Source organism: Oryctolagus cuniculus, chromosome 15 (assembly GCF_051225735.1).
Source record: "Oryctolagus cuniculus isolate XC-2025 breed Fujian yellow rabbit chromosome 15, ASM5122573v1, whole genome shotgun sequence".
Classification (NCBI taxonomy): Eukaryota; Metazoa; Chordata; class Mammalia; order Lagomorpha; family Leporidae; genus Oryctolagus; species Oryctolagus cuniculus.
In genome coordinates, this window is record NC_142881.1 from 60,549,018 (window position 1) to 60,571,378 (window position 22,361).

At 48.7% G+C, this 22,361-nt stretch overlaps 1 pseudogene across 1 annotated transcript; it reads left to right on the forward strand.

The window, feature by feature from the left end:
* Positions 1-8,895: 8,895 nt before the first annotated feature.
* On the forward strand, positions 8,896-12,600 carry LOC100341715 (ADP-ribosylation factor 4 pseudogene; annotated as a pseudogene). Its single transcript, XR_016221082.1, has 2 exons — positions 8,896-8,988; positions 9,585-12,600. The product of XR_016221082.1 is annotated as an ADP-ribosylation factor 4 pseudogene (transcript).
* The last annotated feature ends 9,761 nt before the right edge of the window (positions 12,601-22,361 follow it).

Below are 22,361 nucleotides of genomic sequence, written 5' to 3' on the forward strand. Positions count from 1 at the left end.
CTTCCGTTTTCTCCTTTATTTTCTTGTAAGAACTGATTTTACTTTTGACACTTCAAAGATGTCAGCTCATTTGAAACCAGAGAATATTTCTTCAACATTGCACAGTTAGAAAACCTTAAAATGTCATTCATTTAATGAAAATTTATTAAGCTGTTATTGTGTGCCAGAAAACTTTATTGGCTGTGGTTTCTCATCAGAGAATCTTTGTGTATTTATAACCCTTTGAACCCTGTTGCAAAAGGACATGCATGTCATAATTAAGCATTGTTGATATATATATTTGTCATTTTAAGAAATACAGAATTAAGATGGAGTCCTTATCCTGCATATAGTCAGGACCAGTTGTAAAATTTAGTACAAAGGATAGTTTAGGGGCCAGTGTTATGGCGTAGTGGGTAAAGCTGCCGCCTGCAGTGCTAGCATCCCACATAATTGCCGGTTCGAGTCCTGGCTGCTCTACTTCCCATCCAGCTCTCTGCTATCGCCTGGGAAAGCAGTAGAAGATGGCCCAAGTCCTTGGGCCCCTGCACCCATGTGGGAAACCTGGAAGAAGCTCCTGGATCCTGGCTTCATATTGGCACAGCTCTGGCTGTTGTGGGTATTTGGGGAGTGAACCAGCGAATGGAAGACCTCTGTCTGTCTCTCTCTCTCTCTCTCTCTGCCTCTGCCTCTGCCTCTCTGTAACTGCCTTTCAAATGAATAAATAAATCCTTAAAAAATTTAGTTATATAAAAAAATAAGAACAGTTTGGCTACCCATTCATTTGTCTCTGAAAGCTTAGGACTAGGTCAGCTGTAAGATTCATATATAAATGAGTACATTCATGTATGTGTATACATGTGTATGTGTAGGATAATTACCTTGCTTTTCCTTTGAGATAAATTTGCCAGTAAAAGAATGCATTTGAGTATAGCAGTCAACAATATGTGGTTCACTCTGTACTTGTCTAATTTTTTTAATGATTTATTTATTTGAAAGAGTTACACAGAAGCAGAGGCAGAGAGAGAGAGAGAAAGAGGTCTTCCATCCGCTGGTTCACTCCCCAATTTGCCACAGCCGCTGGAGCTGCACTAATCCGAATCCAGGAGCCAGGAGCTTCTTCTGGGTCTCCCACGTGGGTGCAGGGCCCAAGGACTTGAGCCATCTTCTACTGCTTTCCTAAGCCATAGCATAGAGCGGGATCGGAAGTGGAGCAGCCAGGACTTGAACTGGCACCCATATGGGATGCCGGCACTGCAGGTGGCGGCTTTACCTGATACGCCACAGTGCTGGCCCCATTGGCTAGTATTTTTTTTTTTTTAAGATTTTATGTATTTATTTATTTATTTATTTTGGACAGGCAGAGTGGACAGTGAGAGAGAGAGACAGAGAGAAAGGTCTTCCTTTGCCGTTGGTTCACCCTCCAATGGCCGCCGTGGCCGGTGCACTGCGCTGATCCGAAGGCAGGAGCCAGGTGCTTCTCCTGGTCTCCCATGGGGTGCAGGGCCCAAGCACTTGGGCCATCCTGCACTGCACTCCCTGGCCACAGCAGAGAGCTGGCCTGGAAGAGGGGCAACTGGGACAGAATCCGGCACCCCGACGGGGACTAGAATCCGGTGTGCCGGCGCCGCAAGGCGGAGGATTAGCCTAGTGAGCTGCGGCGCTGGCCCGATTTTATGTATTTATAAGAGAGGTAGAGTTATAGACAGATAAAAGACAAAGAAGAAGGTCTCCCATCTGCTGGTTCACTCCCCAGATGGTCACAATGGCTGGAGCTGGGCCCATCTGAAGCAAGAAGCAAGGAGCTTCTTCTGGGGACCCAAAAACTTGGACAATCTCCCGTTGCTTTTCTAGGCACATTAGCAAGGAGCTAGATCAGAAGTGGAGCAACTAACTGGGACACAACCAGATACCATATGGGATGCTGGCACTACAGGCAGAGGCTTTACCTGCCACATCACAGCCCCTTGACTAATATTTATTACTGAGGTCTGCTGTGGGTCAGGCACTGTTCTCACTTTTCTGAGGCCAGAGGATATAGTGATGAACAAGATAAACAAGGTCCTGCTCTCATGAGCAAGTAAACAAATAAGCAAGATAATTTCAGGTCACAGAAATTAAGAAGGAAAATAGAGTGACATGGATAAACATTTATGGGAAGGGTGCTGTTTTAGCTGTGGTAATCTGGAAAGGGCTTTGAGAAGGTGGAAGGTGATATTGAGCTGAGAATAAAACAAGAAAGAAAAAATGTCAAGTAAACCTTTGGTAGAATGCTCAGGGAATGCTGGGCCAAAACACACTTAGGAAGGAGTTTGGCATTTTAAAAGACATGAAAAGCCAATATGGCTGGGGCAGGGGAGAGTAAGCAGTGGGATGGGGGGAGCAGGGGTGGGGAGTCCAGTTAGAGGGCTCTGCAGATCAAGGTAAGGAGTTTGGGTCTTTTTCTAGGCGTCATGGGAAGCTTTGTGACGTTTTAGAAAAGGAGTGATGTGATTTGATTGGAATTTTGGAGAAAGTATTCTGTTTCCTAGTGGGAGAATAGATTGAAAGAGGGTGGGACAGAGGGAACCAGAGAAAGCAGGGAGATAAGCTAGATTCTGTTACATGCTTTGGACAAGGGCAAAGGGGTAAGGAAATAGGGAATGGGTAAATTCAGGATGTGTTTTGGAAGTAGAACCACAGGCCATGCCAGGGGGTTTAAGTGCAGGGCATGAGGGGGAAAGAATGCAGGCAAAGCGTTTTTCCTGGGCTGAGAGTTCTGTTTAGGTCACATTGGGTTTAGGATGCTAAGCTTGAGGTGAAACTGTGCTGCTTGATACTGATTTCATCAGACTTCAACAGAAAGCAAGGAGGATCCAGAAGAGGTGAGAGGGAGGGGTTTCTTGAGGACAGGGACATGGCACTGCATCTCAGCTCCCTGGAGAACTGATTCTGGGATACATTCTCATGAGCCTTTCTTTTTTCTTTTCTTTTTCTTTTTTTTTTTTTTTTTGACAGGCAGAGTGGACAGTGAGAGAGAGAGACAGAGAGAAAGGTCTTCCTTTGCCGTTGGTTCACCCTCCAATGGCCGCCGCGGCCGGTGCGCTGCGGCCGGCGCACCGCACTGATCCGATGGCAGGAGCCAGGAGCCAGGTGCTTTTCCTGGTCTCCCATGGGGTGCAGGGCCCAAGCACCTGGGCCATCCTCCACTGCACTCCCTGGCCACAGCAGAGAGCTGGCCTGGAAGAGGGGCAACCGGGACAGAATCCGGCGCCCCGACCGGGACTAGAACCCGGTGTGCCGGCGCCGCTAGGCGGAGGATTAGCCTAGTGAGCCGCGGCGCCGGCCCTCATGAGCCTTTCTTGAGAGAGCCGTTTTCCTACTAGACTTATTCAACTACATGCCTTCATTTATATATTCATTCATGCATTCAAGAGGGTACTTCAAAGAGTTGGTGGAAAAATGGAACTAAAAGATAAATTTATTTTAGTACGACATTTCTGAAACTGCATAGTTTTCTCATGCATTTTTCATTACCTCTTTGAAGGGCTCCCTACACGTGCTAGTCACTGGACTAAGCTCTGAGAATACTATCTCTAAGATACAGCCTTTTTTTTTTTTTTTAATTTTTATTTATTTATTTATTTGAGAGGCAGAGTTACAGAGAGAGGGAGACAGAGAAAAAGATCTACTATCCGCTGGTTCACTCCCCAAATGACTGCAGCGGCTGGAACTGGGCCAATGTGAAGCCAACAGCCAGGAGATTCTTACTGGCCTCCCATGTGGATGCAGAGGCCCAAGGACTTGGGTCATCCTCCACTGCTTTCCCAGGCACATTAGCGGCAAGCTGGGTCAGAAGTGAAGCAGCTGGGACTTGAACGGACCCTCCAGTGGGACGCTGGTACCACAGGCAGAGGCTAAACCTACTACGCCACAGCACTGGCCCCAATACAGCCTCTCAAATCATAGCTTTACTTTTCTTTCTTTCTTTTTTTTTAAAGATTTATTTATTTATTTGAGAGGCAGAGTTACAGACAGAGGGAGAGACAGAGAGGTCTTCTATCCGCTTGTTCACCCCCCAAATGGCTGCAAAGGCTGGAGCTAGACCAATCCGAAGCCAGGAGCTTCTTCCAGGTCTCCCACACCAGTGCAGGGACCTGACCACTGCTGCTTTCCCAGGGCATTAGTGGGGAGCTAGATCAGAAGTGGAGCAGCCAGGACTCAAACCAGTGTCCATGTGGGATGCCAGCACCGCAGGCGGAGGCTTAGCCTACTGTGCCACAGCGCTGGCCCCCTAGTACTGGATTCATTAATGCTGTGCCACCTCCTTGAACTCTGTAAAGCTAGGTGTTTCATTGTTTTCATCTCTGTCACTTAGAGATGCTGGCAGGGGGAGGGGGCCGCTGTGGTGTAGAAGGTTAAGCTTTTGCCTGCGGTGCCAGCATCCCATTTGGGCGCTGGTTCAAGTCCCAGCTGCTCCAGTTTCAATCCAGCTCTCTGCTGTGGCCTGGGAAAGCAGTGGAAGGTGCCCCAAGTCCTTGGGCCCCTGCTCCTATGTGGGAGAACTGGATGAAGCTCCTGGCTCCTGGCTTCAGACCGGCCCAGCTCCAGCTGTTGTGGCCTTTTGGGGAGTGAACTAGGGGATGGAAGATATCTCAATCTTTCTCTCCCCTTCTCTACCTGTATCTCTGCCTTTTAAATAAATCTTTAAAAAAAGAAAAAAAAAAAGATGCTGATAGGGAATGAGGGGCTTGCTTTCACCCTTAAAACTGGTTCAATATTCTGTGCTAATTTTGCCAGATTTTCCCTGAAATTCGTACACCCAGAACTCTTAGAAGTACATGACAGAATTTGGGGCAGAGCTAATAACCCATCAGAGCCATAGACTCAGTTCAGATAACCTTTTGTTACTCTTTTCCTCGCCCCTAAAACCAATGACAGGGACAAAGTCTGCACACTGAGCTAACTAAATGCTTCTGTAGGTGCCATGCTGGCACTGTGGCATAGTGGGTAAAACCTCCACCCACAGCGCCAGCATCTCATATGGGCTCCAGCTTGTGTCCCAGCTGTTCCACTTCTCATCCAGCTCCCTGCTCATGTGCCTGGAAAAGCAATGGAAGATGGCCCAAGTGCTTGGGCCCCTGCCACTCATGTAGGGGACCCAGATGAAGCTTCAGGCTCCTAACTTCAGCCTGGCTCAGCCTTGGCCATTGTGGCCATCTGGAGAGTGAACCAGTAGATGGACGACCTCTCTGTTTCTCTTTCTCTACCCAACCCCACTCTGTACCTCTGACTTTCAAATAAATAAATAAATAAATCTTTTTAAAAAATGCTTCTTTAACACAACTGTGCTTTGCAGTTTCCTTCTCAGGCTTTGGAGATACAGATGACTGATAGGCTGATGGCATCATTCATTCCTGATAGGCTAATGGTATCATTCATTCATTCACTTCCTTAATCCATTGATTGACTTCTTCAGCGGTAAACACTGAATGCCCATTACCAGGAGACTGCACATTACTGTCCATCCTGAGCAGCTGGCTGAGAAAAATGCTGAAATGTGTGTGTGAATATGAAGGTCTTCCTGACAACACGAACTATCTTGCGGGAACTCCTAGTTATTATTAGATTTGTTTAAATGCCATTCCCCTGCCTTATTCTTCTTATGGTGTCATTCCGCATTGGGTGATGGAAAGACTTTTCCTCTCATTCCTGGGGAAATTTGTTGCAACTGTGTCATTCACTGGGCTTGTCTGGGTCACCTCTGTCTTGTTCATCTCTGTGCCCTAGACCATGCAGTGTGAGCCCATCCTACTAGTTCTTCCTGAATCCTGGGGGTGTGGTGGTGGTGGGGAGCTGCAAAGAGATACATATTTTACTTCTTTCTCATTTTTATTTGATACGTTTTGTATGTTTTTAACATTTATTTATTTGAAAGGCAGGGGAGGCCTGTGCTGTGTCTGAGCAGGGGAAGCCACCACCTGCCATCTTGTGTGGGCACCAGTTGGATTCAGGCTGCTCCATTTCCCATCCAGTTTCCTGTTGGTGCACCTGGGAAGGCAATGGAGGATGGCTTTGGAGTTTGGGCCCCAGTGCCCATGTGGGAAACTCAGAGGGGGCTCCTGGCTCCTGGTTTTGGATTGGTCCAGTTCTGGCTATTGAGGCCTTTTGGGGAGTGAACTAGCAGTTGGAAGATCTTTCTCTCTCTGACCCTGTCTTTCACACAAATAAATAAATAAACCTTAAAAAAAAAAAAAAAGGCAGGGTGACAGAGGGAGAGAGAGAGATCTTCCATCTGTTGGTTCACTCTCCAAGTGACCACAATGGTTGGGTGGTAGGAACCCAGTTACTCCAGCCATCACCACTGCCTCCCATAGTCTGTGTTAGCAGGAAGCCAGAATTAGGAGCCAGAGCCAGGAAGAAAACTACTGCAGTGTGGAATCAGGCATCTTAACTGCTAGGCTAAATGCCCATGTCAACAATAACATTTTTAAATGACACAAGCATAAATAAATAAATAATCCAGACATATACTTACATCCTATTGTAGGAGGAAGTACACAGATGGACTCTTTGGTCCTTTTGCACTCCAGAGAGGTCATTTTTTTTAGAAAAAAAATTAATTAGAGCCCATTTTGTCCATTCCTTTTTTTTTTATTACTAGTTTTATTATTGTGGCTATTAGACTTTGAAAAAACCTAAGATGGAAAAGAAATTTTGAGAAAGCAATCAGGAGCTGAGTGTCAGTGTGAAATCCCAGAGAGAGTGTAGCTGTCATAAAACCCCACCCATGTAAGCCGTGTGATCCAACCAGGACCTTTCTCAGAATTACTCTTATCTACAGGAAGCGACTAGAAGGCATTGTACGTGCTCTGTGTGAAGACGGGATTAAAAATGTAGTCAAGAGCAGCAGACCTGAGAGCAAGCTGGATGATAATGAGTGCCGGATCTGACAAGGTCTGCAACGGCTGCATGCCAGGTCTATCAGTCCAGCACGCTCTCCCTTACCTTCCGACGCCGCCCGCTCGCTCTGCCCTGCTGCTGATCTCAATCACTTTGCCTTTTCCTGTTACCACCCTAAGTCAGATGCTGTTATCAGCCCAAACAGTCCTCTGTGATCTCAAGTGCGTGATCTTTATACTTTTCATTTACGCCCAAAAGCCTTGGCTCGGATACTAAGAAAATGGCACAGTCACGTACACAATGTTAACAATGGAAGCAGCCACCTACAATTTGCTCCATTGACTGTGTAAAACCGTAGGATGGCCGAATGTGCAAAACGCCTTTTAGACTCAAGAGTTTAGAGCCCTGCTTCTGGGTAGTTAATCCTGTATTTTTTTCCTGAGCCCACAAAAATCTAATTACATTCCACTTAGAACTAAGGAGAAGCATTTCTCAAGTTTGCCTGGAAAGTAGGTTAAGTTTCATTCATTGAAGATGTACTATAGTGTCCTAAGTTGAAAATAGGTAATTCCACAGGTCTGCCTTTTTACCATTTTAATTAAAAAACAGTACCTGTCTTATCATATGACTCTGACAGAGCATGTAGACCAGATACAGAGGGTATGTTTGGAATGATCTGACTTGAAGTATGATCACGCGATCATGTGTCATAAAGGAAGGTCACTTTGAGTTCCTTTGGGGTGCTCAGAAAACCAAGCAGACAGCCTCCGGATGCTAATCAGGTCTGCTGATAAAATGCGAGGGTGCCAGGGTGAGCGGGCTTCAGCAGAGATGGTACTAAGCTGCCACAGGCGGAGAAGACAAATAGGGTTCAAATATGAACTCCAAATTCAAGGATCCGTTGCTAATTAGGCTGCTGCTCACTAGGGCCAGGGCTAGCAGCAGGGCTTTGTTCATGCAATTAATAGTTAACAATTACTGATCAATTGGGATAATTATCCTTAGATCATGTTTTTAACAGTAGGTTGTATTAGCATCTGCTGTAAGGTGTATTGTTTCCTAGAGTCAACTCCCAGGAATATTTACATCAGAGACTGAGACATTTATTAATATGCAGGCTCCCAGACTGTAGCCTAGACCTAATCAGAGACTCTGGGGCTGGGGTCCAGGAATCTCCATTTTAGTACAGCCCCAGGTGATTCTTAGGTACAACCAACTGTACCTGCTCTTGGAGTTAAGAGAAGGAAGCTGGAGCTGGCGTGGACTGCCTCCTGAACAGAAAGTTGTTCTGTGCTTTTGGTTCCCCAAGGGGAACCCAGCTGGGGACAAGGGACAGCATGAACATTCCTAGTGGCTTTAGGTAACCTAGGAGCTGTAACACTCACCCTTCCTGGAACTCTTGGTACTGGGAGAAGAATTCTGCTGGGGGCAGGCCAGGCAGGGGCTGAAGCTGGTTACCACAGCACTGGGTCTCAGAGCCCAAGGAGACATCTAGGTGGAATATAGACACTCCCTGGTGACGCCTGCAGAATAAACTGGAGTGTCTCAAGGGAGGTGAGGAAAGGGAGAGAGAGGTTGTTTGACAAGGAGCACAAACTGGGTGAGCAGCAATTCTTGGGAGATTTGAATGGAAATGCCCAGTGGTTGTCCCAGTGGTGTGATATAAGCTGTTAACTCTGCAATATAGAGCCAGGACCCTCTCTCAGGTCCAGCCAGTATTCTGGGATTCACCCAGAAGGGCTGCATCCTTGAGAAGTCTGGTTAAGATGAAAATTGAGGAAAGAAATCCTTTCCCTATAGTAGACAGAACATCTCTTCCTGGGGGACTTCCTCAGATTGCAGCATGGAGACATATGTGTGCCTCTCGGACCTGCCACAAGTGCTGGCTTTGTTTGGGAGAGGGTGAGAGTCATGTGCTTGAAACTCCAGGAATGAGAAAAGTGCGGTCCCCCTCTCATATCTCTGCAGCCAGACAGTTCAATGTGTCTCTATTCATGCATGGGGTTCTATCCGCAGATTTAAGTGCACGTAGACATGAAGAAATCAGCAGCCCCTGACTTGGGGGCTGAGGGCCTCCTCTCTGCTGAGCCCAGGAATGCTTCAGTGCTCACCCCTGACCTCTTGATAGTATGGTGTCTGACCAGCCGACTGCTCCTCGAAGCTCTCCCCTTCTCCATGTGCAGCACCGCCGTTTCCACTCTTCTTCCATCTCATCAGCCTTGTCTTGTGTTTCCCGTAAGAGCTCTTCAACCTGGCACTTGCCTGTGAAGCTCCTTAGGATTCTGACCTGGGTTCTTAATCTCTCCAGGCTCCCCAGGGCAACGGATTCCATTCTTAAGACATCGCTTACCATCCACGTCTGGTTCTTAATCTTGTTTGTTCTCTGCTCTCAAAGTTGGCAGAATTTGTTGAATTCGACCAGCACACACACACTTGCATTCGTTTCCTACAAAAAGTCATTTTAGCGGGAAGCTGCTGGAGTCGCCGAAGCTGCCGCGTGAGGCAGCACAGCCGAGGATTTACAGCCAGGGCCTAAGCTGTTGCGCCAGTTGCCGAGCAGGTCCTTGCCCCACTGGGACCTGACCGGAAGCCCGGAGCTTCTTCCCACGCGCTGGCCTGCAAGCCATCCCCACCTTCTTTCTTCTCATCTCTTTCTGGTCCTTCTCGTTCAGTTTGCCAGGAGGGTGGAAGAAGGCCCAGTCCTCTTGTGCTTCTGCCCATAGCAGGTGCCACTACCACCAAGGGCCTCACTGTCTTCCTGTCTCTTCTCTCTCCTCTTGGGCCAGAAGCACATGTGCATGTGGCTGGTTGGAGGGGATGCTGGTGGCAAGACAACTCTTCTTCACCACTGTTCCCATCTTGGGTTTTAAGGCAGAAGCAGTGGACTGCAAGAACACTTGTTTACTGGTAAGGGCTGTTGGCGATCGGGATGAAACGAGGCCTCTCTGGAGGCATTGCTTCCAGAACGCCCAGAGTCCTATTTTTGTGGTAGACAGCAGTGATCGTGAAAGAATTCGGGGAGGAACAGCAGAGCTGCAGAAAATCCTTCAGAAAGACAAGCTTCAGCATGCAGTGCTGCTGCTTTTTGTGAACAAACAGGCTTTGCTAAATGCTGTGGCCATCGGTGAAATGACAGTAAATGAGGTCTTCGATCTCTGTGTAACAGAACATGGTATGTTCAGGCGACTGGTGCTGCACAAGGAACTGGTCTGTCTGAGGGACTTGACTGGCCTCCGAGGAGCTTCCCAAAGGTTACACTGGACCTGACCTCGGAGATGTTTCCCAGAACTGGTCTTGGCTTATTACCACACTGTTAGTTTGCATCTTGTTGTTAAACAGTATCTGGGACTGGTTTGGGCAGAATAATACAGTCTTTTTTTTTTTTTTTTTTTTTTTTTTGACAGGTAGAGTTACAGACAGAGAGAGAGAGAGAGAGAGAGAGAGAGAGAAAGGTCTTCCTTCCATTGGTTCACCCCCCAAGTGGCCGCTATGGCTGGCGCGCTGCACCGATCCGAAGCCAGGAGCCAGGTGCTTCCTCCTGGTCTCCTATGCAGGTGCAGGGCCCAAGTACCTGGGCCATCCTCCACTGCCTTCCTGGGCCACAGCAGAGAGCTGGACTGGAAGAAAAGCAACCGGGACAGAATCCGGCACCCCGACCGGGACTAGAACCCGGGGTGCCGGCACCACAGGCAGAGGATTAGCCTAGTGAGCCACGATGCCAGCCAATAATACAGTCTTTAAACTGATTTGGTTGCCAATTATTGTTCACCAAGTATATTGTTGCTGGTAAGCAATATACTTGGATTTAAAGAAATTCTCCTTGGGAAAAAAATAAGTTATTTTACTTGAAATTATACTTTTATTGATTTAATAATAACCTTACTAAAAAAATAATTTCAAGGAACTTAAAAGTAGCGGCCCCAAGTATTGTCCTTCCCGCTTTACTCTCGGTAACCACTGCTAGGAAGGGACCTGTTTAACTGTCTTTGAGAGGTTACCTGGATCTGTTGTAACAACATGCTCTTATCACTGTTTCTTTTCTTCTAAACTTGAGAGTCTGAGAGACAGAGACAGTGACAAGTAGACAGACAGAAAGTGCCCACCCACTTGCCTGTTCCCCAGATGCCCACGACAGAATCTGGAAGCTGGGAACCCAGTGCTGGTCTCCCACACGGGTGGCAGAGACCCAGTCACTTGAGTCATCACCTGCCGCCTCCCAGGGTGTGCACTGGCAGGAAGCTGGAGTCAGGAGCTAGAGACGGCATTGAACCCAGGCACTCTAGTATGGGTTGTGGGTGTCTCAATTTCTAGGCTAAATTCCCACCTCTGCTTTTTGATTTATCGATGTAGAACATTTTCTGGAGTAGGCATTTGGCCTAATGGTTAAGCCATTGTTTGAGATGCCCACATTCTATATCAGAGTGTCTGGGTTCGAGCCGGCTCCATTGTTGATTCTAGCTTTCTGCCACTGTGCATCCTGGGAGGCAGCAGCTGAAGGCTCAAGTAGTTGAGTCCCTGCCACACATGTGGGAGACCTGGACAGAGTTCCTAGCTCTTGCGTTCATCCTGGCCCAGCCCTGACTGGTGTGGACATTTGGGAAGATGGGAGACCTCTCTCTCTCTGTCTGTCTCTCTCTTTCTGCCTTTCAAATAAGTACATTTGTGACAAAGAGTGGTAAACAGAAGATACTGAAGTAACGAAGACGTCCATGAAGAGCACAGATCTGCGCAGGAAAGGAATATAATCATACTGTGTTTTATTTGAGTCTGCAAGGAGCAGTGCTTCTATGAACATTGTAACGTAGATACTGTTTATTGGTTACCAGATTTTAGAATCTCACTGTGGACAGAGAAAAACTTGATTATGACTACATAATGAAATGTATATTTAGCAACCTCTTATAAATGAAAATACAAGAATACTTCAAAAGATCATTTAGGTCTCACACAGTTTTTTGAAATGAGTTTTAAAATTACAAGGCTACCTCAAAATGTTCATGGAAAGTGAAGTTTGAAAAAATGAACTTGTTTTGATGCAAAATTTTTTGAAGTCCATGCATATAAGGGGGTCTTCAAAAAGCTCATTAAAAATATGTATTATGAAAAAGCCAAAAAAATCATGGAACATGACATTAAAAGATAATTTTATTTTGATGCAAAAATTTTTGAAATTCATACACAGTTTTTTCATGTGAGGATACTTCAAGAAGTCCATGGGAACATGGAATTTTTTTTTTAAAGTTTGTTTTTGGTGCAAAAATGTTTTGAAACCCATGCATAGTTTTTTCATAATACATGCTTCCCATGAACTTTTTGAAGTACTTTCATAATATGCATTTTTCTTGAGCTTTTGAAAAGTTCATGCGTGGATTTAAAAAAATTTGCACCAAAATAAGTTTATCTTTTAATTCCATTTACCGTAAACTTTTTGAAGTCCTTCATATGCAGTTTAACCAAAAAATGTTAAACTATACTGGGAGATGCATGGGGTACAGTAAGAAGGGGAGAGGGGTATTGTGAATAAGCTAAAGCCTTTACTAGAGAAGTCAGCAGTGTCCTCATTTTTATCTATTTATTTATTTATTATTTAGGAGCCCAGAATTCAGTGTAGATGTACCAGGTGGGTGGGTGGAAGGAACCTCACTGGAGGCATCCCTGCTGGCAGAAAGCTGGAATCAGGAGTGGAGCTGCGACTCAAACCTGGGCTTTCTGATACGGGATGTGGGCTCCCAGCCCAGCTAACGGTCACCGTCACCTGCTCGGGGATTCTTCCCCTTCAGAGCCCCCTCAGGACCACCTGCTTCCCGCTGTAGTGCAGGCGGACTGCTCTCCAGCTGTAGCTTGAGCTCAGCCCTCGCCCTGGGCCTGCCTGTTGCTGCTCCACCAGTGTTGATCCCAAATAGTAGCCTATTTCCCCAGTCTAACTGAATAGCGAGCATCTGTTTGTGAAGGATATTCAAACATAAAAACACGTATCTGCATCCCTCACTTTGTTCTTTTACAAGATGGAATCATACATCTTACTGTGCTGCTTTCTCTCCCCACTCATATCTCATAAATCTTCCCTAGTTCCCTATTTACGGATGCAATTTTCTAGAAGCTGCTTCTGACTTCATAGTGAACACTCAGGTTATTTTCAGTGTCTATGTTGTCATAAACTAATAACATGTGCTTGTGAATGACAACGCCAGCAGGCTATGATCTTGGAGGAAGCAGCCCACGTTTCCCTATAACTTTCCGTCAAGCCCTGGAATTCTCATTTTTTCACATTGTACTTTTTTATTTTTTAAAAAATATTTATTTATTTGAAAGGCAAAGTTACAGAGAGGTAGAGGCAGAGACAGAGAGAAAGAAAGAGGTCTTCCATCCAGTGGTTCACTCCCCAAATGGCCACAACAGCCAGAGCTGGACCAATCTGAAGCCAGGAGCCAGGAGCTTCTTCCAAGTCTCCCATGGAGGTGCAGGGGCAGAAGGGCTTGGGCCATCCTCTACTGCTTTCCCAGGCCATAGCAGAGAGCTGGATTGGAAGTGGAACAGCCAGGACTGGAACCGGTACCCATATGGGATGCTGGCACTGCAGGCAGCAACTTTTATCCACTATGCCACAGTGCCAGCCCATTTTATTTTATTTTTTTAAAAGAGTTATAGAGAGAAGTAGAGACAGGAGAGAGCAGTCTTCCACTCACTGGTTCACTCCCCAAATGGCTGCAATGGCCAGTGCTGAGTCAATCTGAAGCCAGGGGCCAGGAGTTTCTTCTGGGTGTCCCACATAGGTACAGGGGTCCAAGAACTTGAGAGCCATCCTCTACTGCTTTCCCAGGCCATAGCAGAGAGCTGGCTTGGAAATGGAGCTGCTAGGACTTGAACCAGCACCTATATGGAATGCCAGTGCTGCAGGCTGAGGTTTTAACCCACTGTGCCACAGTGCCGGCCCCCATTTTTTTTTTTTTTTAAGATTTTTATTTAATTTAAAACTTTATTTATTTATCTGGAAGACAGAGTAACACATATAGAGAAAGAGAGATCTTCCATCCACTAATTCACTCCCCATATGGCTATCATGGCTGGGGCCAGGATCCAGGAACTCCATCTGGGTCTTTCCTGTGGGTGGCAGGAGCCCAAGCCCTCCAGTCATTGTCTGCTACCTCCTGGACACGTTAGCAGAGAATTGGATCGAAATTGGAGCAGCTGAGACTTGAACCATCGCTCTTATATGGGATTTTGGTGTTGCAAACTGTGACCACTTTTAAGGTCAGTATGATTTCAACAATGTCATTGTTTCCTAATGTTAAAGTATATTTCTGGTGCTTTGGGCATTGTCATCAGCTGACAAGGGGACAGTGGCAATCTGGGAACTTATATACTTTGTACATTGATTACGAGGGAAAGAATCCTTTAGCAGGTGCTACTGCTGTGAATGGTGTTGCTGGATCTGGCCTCGTCCTACAACGTGGACTCCGCCAGGGGCCTCCTGGTGATCTGCAAGGCCGCCTGGGATGGCTGCCTCTGGTGGCCTGGTCCTCCCTTCAGGTTGTCACAGGGCACATGGACCGCTCACTGCAGCTGGCCCTCCTGTGGATATGAATGGCTCTGTTACCCTCAGAGCAGCGCCAGGAGGAGAGGCTGCTGACCCTGTGGCTTTTGTGCTGCACCCCTGCTCCCACGCTGAACACGCAACCTGGTGGGCTGCAGGTCCCAGCGTGAAAGGCGGCTCAGCTGCCACTGACACACACGGGACTCCAGACGCCTGAATCCCCTCCATGCTGTGCTGCCTGGACCCTGTGCAGGCCTGACCTGACACCACACGCCAGACTCTGCAACGCCTTGACTAAGCAGGTATCTTTATCAAGGTCACATGCAAGGCCAGTAAGTCATGTGGTAGTTAATTTTGTGTGTCAGCCTGCGTGGGCTGTGAGGCCCAGCTGGTTAAACATTGTCCTAGGGGCGGGCATTTGGCATAGTGGTTAAAACACCATTGACATGCCTGCCTCCCACCTCAGAGTGCCTGGGTGTGCCTCTCGGCTCTGGCTCCTGACTGCGGCATCCCTGGGGGTTGAGAGGGGAACAGCAGTGACAGCTCAAGTACTTGGGTTTATTTTTTTCTTTTCTTTCTTTCTTTTTTTTTTTGACAGGCAGAGTGGACAGTGAGAGAGAGAGAGAGAGACAGAGAGAAAAGTCTTCCTTTGCTGTTGGTTCACCCTCTAATGGCCGCCGTGGCCGGTGCGCTGCGGCTGGCGCACCGTGCTGATCCGATGCTAGGAGCCAGGTGCTTCTCCTGGTCTCCCATGGGGTGCAGGGCCCAAGCACTTGGGCCATCCTCCACTGCACTCCTGGGCCACAGCAGAGAGCTGGCCTGGAAGAGGGGCAACCAGGACAGAATCTGGCGCCTCAACCGGGACTAGAACCCGGTGTGCCAGCACCGCTAGGTGGAGGATTAGCCTAGTGAGCCGCGGCGCCGGCCTTGGGTTTCTACCATTCATGTGGGAGACATGGATTGAGTTCTTGGCTCCTGGCCATTGATTGTGGACATTTGAGGAGGGAACCGGTGAATAGAAGTACCCCATCCTGTCTGTCGCCCTCTCTCCCTCTCAAATTGAAAAGAAAGCGATTGTTCTCGATGTTGCTATGAAGGTATTTTGGGGATGAGAGTAACATTTAAATGAGCAGACTTCAAATGAAGCAGATGATCTGCCAGAATGTAGGTGGGCCTCACCTGATCAGGTGAAGGCCTTCCGAGCGGAGATTGAGGGCCCCAGAGTAGGAAGGAGTTCTGTCTCCAGATTAAACTTTACACTCAGGACTGCAATACCCACTCCTGCTGGAATTCCCACGGCCTGGTCTGCCCTGCAGATTTTGGACTTCCCAACCCCCACAGTCTTGAGCCAATTTCTTTAAATAACTCTCTTGCTGGCTCGCTCCTATATATACATTCTGTGTTTGTGGAGAGCCCTGAGTGACGCAGGGCCTAAGATGGGCTCTGAGATGACTCCATCTGCCCCCACCGCACCCCACGCCCCATGTGCATACAGAGCTTGTATGTGTCTGGAAGGCTGGCCCAGGACCCAACCAAGCACAGCACTAAGGATGAAGGAGCAGTCCAAAGACTCGCATGGCCTTGCCTGCAGAGGGCTTCCCGAGGGCTAACCCTCATCCCTGGTTGATTCCATGTCGGCCCCAGCTTTCCTGGAGGGTGGAGTCACGCTCTAGCCCTCTGAGTGCCATCTGTCTACTTCAGGCCCTTGAGTCTTCTGTGGGACCCTGGAGGCAGGCTGCTTCAATTTTGTTATTTTTGTATATCAAGTATCCAGGTTTCTTTCTTTCTTTCTTTCTTTTTTTTTTTTTTCCTCATTAGAATTGGAAAAGCCATGTACCACTTACCTGGCCCCTGTCCTCATGGCAAAAGCAGGTGCGCTGTAGGAAGCTGAAGCTGTGCCTGCGTCTGTGTCTGCCTTGCGGGTGTGCTCAGATCATGTCTGTGCCTTGGTCCATCATCTGCCCAGTGTCAGTGCCTGTGAAGGGAACCCACCCGCTTCCTCTGCTAATTCCTTTTTTTTTTTTTTTTACTATGATTTTGTGTGTGTGTGTGTGTGTGTGTGTGTTTTGACAGGCAGAGTGGACAGTGAGAGAGAGAGACAGAGAGAAAGGTCTTCCTTTTGCCGTTGGTTCACCCTCCAATGGCCGCCGCGGCCAGCGCGCTGCAGCCGGCGCACCGCGCTGATCCGATGGCAGGAGCCAGGTGCTTCTCCTGGTCTCCGATGGGGTGCAGGGCCCAAGCACTTGGGCCATCCTTCCTCTGCTAATTCCACATGTGTTCTGCAGGCCCTCCTCTCTGCTTGGCATTGTGCTGGCTCCTGGGGACCAGAAGGGGAGCCAGACACAGTCCTTGCATGAAGTCTAAGTGTCATCCCTGAGGCCTGGCTCTGAGGACAAGTGAGGAGCCTTAGAATGGGGCTCCACAGGCTCTGTTTACCATGACAACCAAGGTACCACGTACCTACTAATATCCTGCAACTGAGTCAAAGACACAGGTAGTTTTTAGAACTGGCTGGCCGGAAGTGAGCTCTCCAGTCCTCAACTCTGAGTCTCACAAGGGCACCTACACTTTCTGCCTCCTAATGTGTGATTTGATCACTGTGGTGCCTACGAGCCCAAACTTCAGCATCACCCAGACTCTGTGCTTGGACCCCAGCCTTACCATCTTCAGCTGTAAAGTCTTTGTTCGAAGGCAGAGAGACAGAAACAGAGATGGAATTGGAGACTTGAACCCAGGCACCCTGGCATGGGATACAGGCATCTCAGGTGGCATCTTTTTATTTTTTTATTTGAAAGAAAGTTGCAGAGAGAGGTCGATACAGGGGGAGAGAGAGAGGGAGAGGGTGGGTGTCGGCCCTGCATTGGAAGTGGAACAGCTGGGATTCGAACCAGTGCCCATATAGAATGCTGATGCTTTAGGCTAGGGCTTTAACCTGCTGCACCACAGCGCTGGCCCCCTTAAGTGGCATCTTAACCACTCCACCAAATGGCCCCTCTCCCCTTCAGCTTTGTGATCATTTTAAAAATATGTATTTAATAGAAAGGGGGAGAGGGAGAGAGGTATCTTCCATCAACTAGTTCACTCTCCAAATGCTCACAATAGCCAGGGCCGGGCCAGGCACAAGCCAGGAATCAGGAACTCTTTCCAGGTCCACCATGTGAGTGTCGGGGACCCAAGTACTTGAGCCGCCATCTGCTGCCTCCCAGCGTGTGCGTTAACTGGAAGCTGGATCAAAAGCATAGAGTGGTGCTGGCTCTGTGGCTCGGTAGGTTAACGCCCTGGTCTGAAGCACAGGCAACCCATATGGGTGCTGGTTCAAGTCCCAGCTGCTCCTCTTCTGATCCAGCTCTCTGCTATGGCCTGGGATAGCAGTGGAGGATGGCCCAAGTCCTTGGACCTCTGCACCCTCATGGGAGACCTGGAGGAAGCTCCTGGCTCCTGGCTTCAGATCAGTGCAGCTCCGGCCATTGCGGCCATCTGGGGAGTGAACCATCGGATGGAAGACCTCTCTCTCTGTCTCTACTTCTCTCTGTGACTCTGCCTGTCAAATAAATAAAATAAATATTAAAAAAAAAGAAAGCATAGAGTAGGTGGGACTTGAACCAGGCCCTCTGGTGTAGGATGTCAGCATCCCAAGTGGTAGCCTAACCACTGTACCACAGTGCCCGCCCCAGCAGTGGGACCGTAACCTTGATCTCATGACTGAGCCTTGCTCAGCTTCCTTTCCCTCACCTGTGATACTAATGTGAACTGGTGGGTTGATTGGAGTATTTGCTAATTTATGGTCTCCTGCAGAAGTGCTAAGGAAATGTTAATTTCTTTTTTTTTTAAGATTTTATTTATTTATTTGAGAGGTGGAGTTACAGACAGTGAGAAGGAGAGAGAGAGAAAGGTCTTCCTTCCGTTGGTTCACTCCCCAAATGGCCACAATGCTGGAGCTGTGCTGATCTGAAGCCAGGAGCCAGGGGCTTCTTCCTGGTCTCCCATGTGGGTGCAGGGCCCAGGGACTTGGGCCATCTTCTACTGCTTTCCCAGGCCACAGCAGAGAGCTGGATCAGAAGTGGAGCAGCCAGGACTAGAACAGGCTCCCATATTGGATGCCAGTGCATCAGGTGGAGGATTAACTTACTGCACCACGGCGCCGGCCCCAGAAATGTTCATTTTTATAGTGGTTTCATCATTGTCATTGATCTCCTTACTTATCTATTCTCGATGACTCAAGGCAAGTACCATTTTCCCCTTTCTCTTACCCTCCTTGTTAGAAAGAGGACACATTTCAGCAGGTTGAAGGGAAAAGTAGTGGAAAAATGATTTGAACAGAAAAGGGGCCAACCAAGAATCTAACTTAGAAATGAACACCTTCACTTTGGTGGGTCCCAGGATTGGCTCTGAGCTTCCTTGTTGCTGAGGAGAAAAGGGAAACTGGATGGATTATGCAAGTCAGCACTGTCAGCTATGACATCAAAGCTGCGGTTCAGGAGAAACACACAGCGGCAGGAGTTTCCTTCTCATGATGCTGCCTTCTTGACCTGGGCATTCGTTTTGCTGATGGGAAGACTGTGGGTGGGAAAGTTTCTGAACGTGGAGGCTGTCCTGCCCCTCGGGAGGCCCACCTGTCTCTGTCTCCAGGGACTCAGCAGAGAAGACCTGTCTTCTGGGCCAGAGAACGAATGGTACAGCAGGGCTGTGTTTCTGAAACCAAAGGCATCACATGCTGATAACAAACGGGATGTGTCACACTGTGGTTTTCAGCAACACTGTTTCCTCTCTTTTGCAATTTCAGGTTCAGTGGGGCTTGACAGAAGCATGAGATGTGCAGGCCTTGAGTTGATTTGTGCTTCTACTTCCACTTCGTGGTGCAGCTTGTCCCACCCAGCCATTGGCGAAGCCTGGCTGAGTGCCGCTGGGTGCCAGGCCCCTGCCCCGAGGCCTGGCTGGGCACCCATGCTTCCAGCCTGCAGGGACGAGGCCAGGAGGGGATGCAAGTTATCCAAGCACTGGGAACTCCGAGGAGGACACTTGCAAACACAGGAGCTGGAGAGGCCTGGGATCCACTTGGGAGGAGGGACTTGAAGGATTAGGTGGGCGGGGAGGAAAAGAGGCCACGTGGTGATGAGGACTGCCACGGTCCCCAGAGGCAGGGAAAGGGACGAGGATGTGGGTGTCAGTGTGTCCAGCTGCTGCCTCTGCCCATCATCCACCTGGCAAGCAGGAGGGGGTAGGGAAATCCACGCTGTTCCTCACGTCCCTGCCTTAGGAGTCCTTGGGAGTTTCTGAAACAGTTTGTTAGTGGGAATTTGTGGACTTTAAAAATTGGTTGTAGTAGGGGCTGGCATTGTGGCTCAACGGGTTAAACTACCAACTGTGTCGCTAGAATCCCACATGAGCACCAGTTTGAGTCCTGGCTGCTCCACTTCTGATCCAGCTCCCTGCTAATGTGCCTGGGAAAGCAGCGGAACATGGCCCATGTGCTTGAGTCCCTGCACCCATGTGGGAGATGCAGACGGAGTTCCAGGCTTCTGGCTTCAGCCTGGCCCAACCTCAGCTGTTGTGCCGTTTGGGGACTGAACCAACAAATGGAAGATCTCTCTCTCTGCTCCACCCCTCCGTCAGTAACTCTGCCTTTCAGATGCATAAATCTTTTCTAAAAAAATGGTTGCAGGAATATTCTTCATGCTTTGGATGAAATAACTATAGTCTTCTTTTTTTAAAAAAATATTTATTTATTTATTTGAAAGGCAGAGTTACAAAGAGGCAGATAGAGGAAGAGAATCTTCCATCAGCTGGTTCATTCCCCAAATGGCCACAATGGCCAGAGCTAGGCCGATCCAAAGCTAGAACCCAGGAGCTTCTTCTAGGTCTCCCACACGGGTGCAGGACCCCAGAGAGCTGGATTGGGAGTGGAGCAGCTGGGACTTGAACCCCATATGGGATGCTGGCACTGCAGGAAGTGGCCTTACCCACTATGCCACAGTGCTGACTGCTATAGTCATTTTTATTTTGGCTTCTTGGGGGTTAATCAGTCTTGTACCCAAATGTGCTGGTGTCTGAAATGCTTGGTTGCCCTTCAGGTTACTAGAACACATTTCTCTGTCAGGTGGGGAAGCCAGGCAGGAGGGTGGGGGCCTGCAGAGGGGAGCTTGACCAGAGCTGGTGCTTGGGAGCACCCAGCACAGGGCTCCTGTGTCTGTGACTAATTCAGTTTCACATTCTGTCCATTCAGCAGGGGACAACGTGGAGACTCGAGAGCTGAGAGAACGCGTGCCCCCAGCTAGAAAGTAAGAGTCCGACTTCAAAATTCAGGTAGCTATGGCTGGTATCATGCTACAGTGGGTTAAGCTGCCGTCTGCAATGCCACGACCCCACATCAGAGCATTAGTTTGAGTCCCAGCTTCTCCACTTCTGATTCAGCTCCCTGCTAATGTGCCTGGGAGGCAGAGGATGATGGCCCAGTGCTTGGGCCCCTACCCCTGATGTGGGGAACCCTGATGGAATTCCTGGCTTCTGGCTTTGTCCTGGCCCAACACTAGCTTTTACTGGTAGTTGGGTAGTGAACCAGTAGATAGAAAATCTCTCTCTCTCTCTCTCTCTCTTTCTCTGCCTTTCAAATAAATAAATTAAAAAAAAAAAATCAGGTGCCCACAGAGCTCATCTCTCAGCCACACCACTTACTTTGGGACATAACCAATAGTGCACCGAGGCCGACACAGCTGGAGGCACCAGGAGAACTGGAGTCTTCCCTGTGGATCGGATCTGGTGGCCAGATGGCTCTAAGGCCCGCCCTTGTTGCCCTGCCTGGGGCCAGGGTGCAAGGCTTCCCCTGGGAGCCTCTCGCTGAGTGGCAGATGGGGACTCAGATGTGTTGTAGCTTCTTGCTGAGTAAGATGGAGAAGAACTTAAAAGAGGAAGTCGTGTGTTTCTGTGGAAACTTCTGTGAGAACTGAGTGCAGAGTGGTTCACCTTGTAGATGCGAGAAGCTGTGGAAAGCGCAGCTCGCAGACTTCACTTCCCACCCCCGCCCTCCCCATGCTGCTGTCTGGCCAGGAATCTCAACTGCCTGCCAGGGCTGGGCAGGGCCGAGCGGGCAGCTGACAGCCCTGAAAAGTGGCTTCCAGTACCAGCCGTGTGGTGATGCAAGTGCAGTCTCAGACAGGCACCCTCCCCCTTCTCTGACCTCAGACCTCTGTACTGCAGGAAAGGAAGCCTTGGTTGTCAGCCCTGTAGGTCTGTGCCCACTGCTCGGGACTCTCAACCTCGTGGGGGGTCCAGACCACTTGGAGGATCTCATACAACTATCAGACCTTTTCTCTCTTTCTTTCTTTTTTCTTTTTTTTGGACAGGCAGAGTTAGAGAGAAAGACAGAGACAGAGACAGAGAGAAAGGTCTTCCTTCCATTGGTTCACCCCCCGAAATGGCTGCTACAGCCGGCGTGCTGCACCAATTCGAAGCCAGGAGCCAGGTGCTTCCTCCTGGTCTCCCATGGGGTGCAGGGCCCAAGCACTTGGGCCATCCTCCACTGCCTTCCCGGGCCACAGCAGAAAGCTAGACTGGAAGAGAAGCAATCAGGACAATCCGGCGCCCCGACCGGGACTAGAACCTGGGGTGCTGGCACCGCAGGCGGAGGATTAGCCAAGTGAGCCGTGGTGCCAGCTAAGGCCTTTTCTTAGGAAGAAATACACACACCCAAATGTTGGCCAACAAGTTTAGGAAAATCAGTGGACTTCCCCTAGTTTGTGCCCGAAGCTGCCGGGACCCACACCCACATTAGGCACTGCTAGTCCATCTAGAGGTCTCTATGACAGTGCTGTTGTCCATCATGGCCACCTGCAGTCTCTGAGTATCTCAGTGGCGACTGGTCTGATTTGAAATTTGCAGGAAGTACACAGTACACACGACTTTGTAGATTTAGTAGGAAAGAAAAATATAAAACATTCATAGTTTTAATATTGATACTAGGTTAAAAAAT